Genomic DNA, 6,000 nt, shown 5'->3' with positions numbered 1-6,000 from the left:
AGACTCAGTGCTCTCGTCCTTAGAGACACTTTCGTCTGAATCGCTACCAGGAAAGATCTTGTCAAAAGCCTTCTGCATTTTGGTGCTAACCAAATATCCAAGTCCAAAACCCAGGGGAAAAAACACGCCAACTAAAATCCTGTTCATGATGAAAAGCTTTGGTAGAAACAGTGTTGAAGTTCGAAGATCTGGCTGAATATGAACTGATGATTTGAAATACAAGCCCTCATAACCTCAGAAGTTCTTTGATGTTTGACCACATCACAGATGAGGTCATAGCTACAATGAGGTCACAGTAGTTCTGAGGCAATGTCTCTTTCTGCTCGTTTCTATGGAAACGCTCAGATCAGTTCCACATGACCCAAAAAATTGACCCTTTGCAACTGTGTCACTTAATCATTCGAGGTGCCATGACAGACGTCGGAAGTGAGGATGGGAGTATGGACCTTACCAGAGGGGCCGCTTTCATTGGCTGATGCCCGTTTTACGTGGTCACGTGCGTGGCCGTCTCACAAACACACTTAGCTTCCCGTTAGCTAAGTACAGCATAATGGCAGAACTGATACAACTTCTACACCTTGAAGCCTGTCTGCTACACAGTCTTACGTTAGCTAAACAGATCAATATGCAATGTGTCTTTATCTGACATACACTAAAGATTTTATTTGAGCAGAAAAGGCTTTGGACTAAACTGTTACTCCTGTTAGCCACGTTAGCACCAAGTACAGCTAGTCAATCAACGGTCGCTGTGTTCAGGGAAGCGCTGATTAATAATCGAGAAATAAATATCAAGCCTGGAAACTTGATATCGTAACGGACTGAATGTTATGTTTTTAACATAATCTTTGCTCGTCTTGCCGGTCGCAGGCGGTTGCCACGGTAACAGGTGTGCTTAAACTACAAAGAGAGAGAGAGTAAAAAGGTAGGAGTGGTTTTGAGTTGATCACCTGTTCGGGTTATTTTACCTGTGTTTACCTTTGCTGTGGCTCATTACAGCCGCTGTAGTTTCTAAATGTTGGACTAATTACCTCGTTCGTTTGTGAGTTTACGTCATTCACAGCAAAGATCAAATAGAACAAATATATTTCGTAAAATTTTAACAAACAAATGGCTTCTACCGCGATAATTATGTGAAATTAAATTAATTATATCCCAACTTCAGAAGATTTGCCTTTACCTTTACAGAGCTCTTTGGTTCCTCCTATCAGTCTGTAGCTTCTCATATTGAGGTCAAAGTTCAGATCTACCATAACTGACTGACACCTGCTGGCCTCAGGTTTGCAACCAGCTTGTGACTGAGAAACCAGTAACCTCCTCCCAGATGCTGACATGAACTTGTTAGTTCCTCTGTCCATTGTAGTAGCTGATATATTGTGAAAATCCGGTAGAAATGATGCACTAATGGAGTCATGTTTACATAGAAACAACGCGCCGCGAGGCTTTGTTTGTGAGACTTGCGGTCACGTGGGTCAGTTGTGGGCGGAGCTTGGTAAGGTCCATTGAACGGAGCAACGAATAATTTTTAAAAGTTGTTTGGAGTCGGTGTTTTTTTTATCGTTTAAAAAACTTAATAGCTATGATAGCTGTTTAGTTAAGGTTTCCGGCAAAAAGGCGTGAAAATCTGTTAAGTATTTAGCGATTTATGATGAATTAAATGCGCTGATACTTCACTAACGTAGCACCGAGTGGAGCGGGCCGCTCTAAGATGGCGGCTCTATGTGACGTCAGCGACAATAGGCCGGAGCGGACTTACGATGGCGACGTAAAAAGCGAAAAACGAGCAAATTTTCCAACTGCCGAAACGCAGAGCCTAACTGACACCAACTGCCGCTCCTTTAGAGTGAGAAATGAAGAGAATTTTTGACCCCAAAACAGTTTTGAAATTGCCGTCACACCCACAGATATCGCCCGATTGGTATCAAACTCGGTCATGACATTGATACGCATGCCTGCTCCGGTAAAATGTTTTCGAAATTTCTCTAGGGCTTACGGTTTTCTGTCAAGGTGCTTCAGAGCGAAATCATGCGCCAGGATAACCGACGCTCTCCCAGATTCACTTCCATGTATTTCTGAAACATTTCTGAGCTCTGCACACACCATTTTTGTCTCATCACTGCAATTACTGTGAGTGACGTAGAGATATGAATCGCGGGGCTATCAGAGACGACAAATAGCCCTTTCATACACTTCAAACGGTTTTCGAATATGTATTACGGTTCCCGAACGGGAAGGAGTTGTTTCCAATGCTTTTTTTAGTCAAACTGGCTGGCTCAAACAGAGAATTGTCTCCCCCTGCATGTCTCACTCACAGCTGACAGTTGGCAGAGAGAATTATTTACCATAGCAACGGAACTCAGGAGGCTATTGGCTGCTGGTTAGGACTACAAATACGCATCACTGTAGTTCTATCTATAGTGGAACTCTCAGTTGAAACAGAGGTTGACTGAATTGGCCTTTATAACTACTTGCTGCTATGGGCTGTATTTAACTGATTTAACTCAGTCACTGTTACACATGGGATTAGTTTGGAACTTTAAAATGAAGCATAATAATAATTTCAAAATAAAAGCCTTGAATATTTTTACATCATGTAATTGCTCTTTTTGGCTTTATGTGACTTTTTTTTAAATCCAAAGCACTGTTACACATGGGATTAGTTTGGCCCTTTGAAATGAAATTTAACAAAAATTTCAAAATAAAATTCTTGACAATTTTTACATGAGATTATTGCTCTTTTGAGCATTATATAACTGATTTTATCCAATCACTGTTATACATGGGATTAGTTTGCACCTGGGAAATGAAGCTTAAAAATTTCAAAATAAAAGCCTTGAGAAATTTTACATTAGGTAATTGCTCTTTTGAGCATTATATAACTGATTTAACCCAATGACTATTAGACATGGGATTAGTTTGGACCTTTGAAATTAAGCTTAACAAAGATTTCAAAATAAAAGCCTCAATATGCCCCTGAGGTTAGTGCACCGCCACAGGCGGTGCAATAATATTATTCTGCATTATCTTTTTCTCTCAGGTTAGGGAACTGCCTTGCGCAGTTTACTACCTTCTCAGCATGGAGGGAAATAATTCACATACTCATCTAATGTTCCAGTTCCCAATTCTATATAAATGATTTACTCATATTAACCCATAATTTACTGTCCATTTGTTCTGAAGTTTTTATTTTCACAGGGTTCTGCCTTTCAATAACCTTCCAATCTTTACACTGCAGTTCATCTTTTGGTTCACACTTACTGCTGTTTTACCCATTTTGAACAATTTAGTCCAGTTCATCAACACATAGGATGATCTAAAACTGGGATTTTTATAGCGGGGCAACAATTTTAACAAATACCAATTGTAGTCATTCTCATTAAAATATTTCTGAAACCGAACTGAAAAAAGAAGCAAGTTTATAAACAGTGTACAGAAACAATAAACCCCAGAAAAAAACACTAAAGTAAAAGCAAAACCGTAATAAAAATAAAAAGCACAAGAAACTCAAAACAAAAAACAACAGTAACAGAAGTTGTACCACTATGGTCTGGAAAGTGACCTCTTCACGGGTCCAAGCTTCTAGTTCTTCACTCGTCAAAGTTAAACTTGAGTTTTCAGACTCGACTGTCTCCCCTGAGGGAAGATAGGAGGAATCCTTCTCTATGTCATTGGTCTGGGCAGCAGTCGGTACCTGGATCCAGCAATCAATGGTGGCCTGTGTCCCATCGGTTTGTGCTGCCTTGGTCAAAGCCAAACTCGAGTTCTCAGGCTCAACTATCTCTTTCTCCGAGGGAAGATTGGAGGAATCCTTCCCTCGGACAGTTTCCTGGATAGCTTCTTGGATCCAGGAACCAACTGCTGCCTGGCACCAATCTTCTATTGCTGCGTTTGTCAAACCAGCACTTGAGTTCTCAGACTCAACTGTTTCTTTCTCCGAGGGAAGATTGGAGGAATCCTTCCCTCGGACAATTTCCTGGATGGCTTCGTGGATCCAGGTATCAACTGCCGCGTGGCACCAATATATTGCTGCGTTTGACAAAACAGCACTAGAATTTCCAGACTCAACTGTTTTTTTCTCTGAGAGAAGATTAGAAAAATCGTTCCCTATCTCAGCGGTCTGGACAGCGCTCTCTTTATGGGTCCAGTCTTCTTGTGCCGTCTTCGTCCGAGCAAAAGTTGAGCCTTCAGACTCAACTTCTGGGTCCTTACCAGCCGGTGAAGGACCAAAAGGAAAAGCACAAAAATCATTGTGCTCAGAGAAGCAAGCTTCCCCAGTCGGGGAAGCTTGGATCTCTGGTGAGGAAGGCTCATCTAAAACTTCCCCAGCCGGGGAAGTTTCAAAAAGGATGGCCTCGTAATCATCATTCTGGGAGAAGCAAACTTCTCCAGCCGGAGAAGCTTGCTTCTGTGGCGAGGAAGGCTCGCTAGGAACCTCCACAGTGGAAGAAGGTTCAAAAAGGAACGCATCAAACTCATCGTTTGCAGACTCAGTGCTCTCGTCCTTAGAGACACTTTCGTCTGAATCGCTCCCAGGAAAGATTTTGTCAAAAGCCTTCTGCATTTTGGTGCTAATCAAATATCCAAGTCCAAAACCCAGGGGAAAAAACACGCCAACTAAAATCCTGTTCATGATGAAAAGCTTTGGTAGACACAGTGTTGAAGTTCGAAGATCTGGCTGAATATGAACTGATGATTTGAAATACAAGCCCTCATAACCTCAGAAGTTCTTTGATCATTTGACCACATCACAGATGAGGTCATAGCTACAATGAGGTCACAGTAGTTCTGAGGCAATGTCTCGATTCTGCTCGTTTCTATGGAAACGTTCAGATCAGTTCCACATGACCCAAAAAATTGACCCTTTGCAACTGTGTCACTTAATCATTCGAGGAGCCATGACAGACGTCGGAAGTGAGGATGGAAGTATGGAACGGAGCGACGAATAGTTTTTAAAAGTTGGTTGGAGTCGGTGTTTTTTTTATTGTTTAAAAAACTTAATAGCTATGATAGCTGTTTAGTTAAGGTTTCCAGCAAAAAGGCGTGAATATCTGTTAAGTATTTAGCGATTTATGATGAATTAAATGCGCTGATACTTCACTAACGTAGCAATGAGTGGAGCGGGCCGCTCTAAGATGGCGGCTCTATGTGACGTCAGCGACAATAGGCCAGAGCGGTCCGTATGTCTCTGGTTTCTTTGCCTGCTTCTTTGCTGTTTGGACATTTTCTGCTCTATTTTTCAGCTCGCAGCCGGTTCTGGTTTTAGTTCTAATAGTTCATGTAGTGAAAACAAACAAACTTAGAGTTGTTCGAGTTCTCCAGAGCCGAGCATGAACGGTGAAGAATTAGCACTTGGCTCAGTTCACTTTCAAACTACTTTGGTAGTTGTTTATAAAAAAATACATAAAAACACTATGTTGTTGGTAAAGAAACTAACAGACTGCTTCCAACAGGAAGGTGAAACCCATAATAGCCTAGTTAGCTTACCTGACTTTCCACCGTGTTTTCCTCTTCATGGCAGATTCCTCTCCTCCTCTCAGCAGGTTTTCACCTCAGCTCAAATTAAAAATGGTGCTTAATTTCCCAAAATGGCCTTCTATTGTTTTATCTTAAATTTTGGGGGGAGTTTTTATCGTTAAAAAGCTCCTGTGCTGCTTCTTCGGGTCATTTTAGTTTAATCAGTTCGGCCTATTTTGAGCTTTTAGAACGAGCCGTTTAAAGACTTCTTGTTACTTTAAATGCAACTAAGCTGCCGCTAGCTACGTCCCCATCACGTTTACACTCGCATTTGAAAATGGCCGCAAACTGATGCGCAATTATACAGCTGTACAGCTTTGAAAAGCAGAAGTAGAGCCTCCTGCACAACCAACAAGAATGCAGCACGTGGTTCCTGGATTGTAAGTCAACAACCAAACACTTGTCTTTTCCAGCAGCTTTTGTACAGCGTTAAAATCAGCTGAATAAAGTCCGGTCACAATACATTGCTGCATGAGACGTTTGAAATAA

Source organism: Xiphophorus maculatus, chromosome 7, assembly GCF_002775205.1.
Source record: "Xiphophorus maculatus strain JP 163 A chromosome 7, X_maculatus-5.0-male, whole genome shotgun sequence".
Lineage (NCBI taxonomy): Eukaryota > Metazoa > Chordata > Actinopteri > Cyprinodontiformes > Poeciliidae > Xiphophorus > Xiphophorus maculatus.
This window is presented reverse-complemented; position numbering follows the sequence as displayed.